An 819-nucleotide genomic window follows, 5' to 3' on the forward strand; every position below is an offset into this window, starting at 1 on the left:
CATGAATTGAACTTCCTCATCAATTTTGAACCTCTACTGGTATTGCTCTTTTATTTAAAATAGGGGTACTAGTAATGCATTTTTAAGACTCAGGTTTTCAAGACTTAGTAAGGTCCTTTATAAAGAACTACTACAGACTGAAATTGGTTATATTGGATTGGCCAAAAATTTCATTTAGATGTTTCCATGAAATAAAATACATATTTTTCTCTTTTTATTGTTGTTCAGGTACAGTTGTCTCTATTTCCACCTAACCACACATCCCAGCCCTACCCATCTCCACCTCCTACCCTCAAACCTACCTTCTTTGGATTTGTCCATGTGTCCTTCATATGTGTTCCTTGATAAAAATATGGAATGCTTCACCAATTTGCATGTCATTCTTGCACATGGGCCATGCTACTCTCTGGATTGTTCCAATTTTAGTATATGTGCTGCTGAAGTAAGCACAAGACACACTTTTCCTTTTCACCAATAACTTTATTGATTTGAATATTTTGAGTATGTTGACTATCTCCTGTGTGGTAGAATGTTGATTGTTCTCAATTAATGTCTCAATTTGATTGCTATCAACTTCAACTGGTCCACCTGACCATTGAGCATTGTTCAGTGAGAAATCTCCAGCATGAAACTTCATAAACCACTTTTGACATGTTCAGTCACTTACAGCACCTTCTCCATATACTGCACAAGTCTTTTTTTTTGTTTCAGTTGCATTTTTACCTTTCTTGAAATAATAAAACAATATGCCAAACATGTTGTGTATTTTATTCCATCTTCAAAATTAAAATGGCTACACAAAAAAATCACCAATTTTAG

At 34.4% G+C, this 819-nt stretch overlaps 1 non-coding gene across 1 annotated transcript; it reads right to left on the minus strand.

Moving 5' to 3' along the window:
• Positions 1-346: 346 nt before the first annotated feature.
• On the minus strand, positions 347-450 carry LOC114505825. The gene has a single exon (XR_003685292.1). It is a non-coding gene; the product is annotated as a U6 spliceosomal RNA (small nuclear RNA).
• Positions 451-819: the final 369 nt, after the last annotated feature.

The sequence above is a fragment of the Phyllostomus discolor genome, chromosome X, assembly GCF_004126475.2.
Source record: "Phyllostomus discolor isolate MPI-MPIP mPhyDis1 chromosome X, mPhyDis1.pri.v3, whole genome shotgun sequence".
In the NCBI taxonomy this organism is placed as follows: domain Eukaryota; kingdom Metazoa; phylum Chordata; class Mammalia; order Chiroptera; family Phyllostomidae; genus Phyllostomus; species Phyllostomus discolor.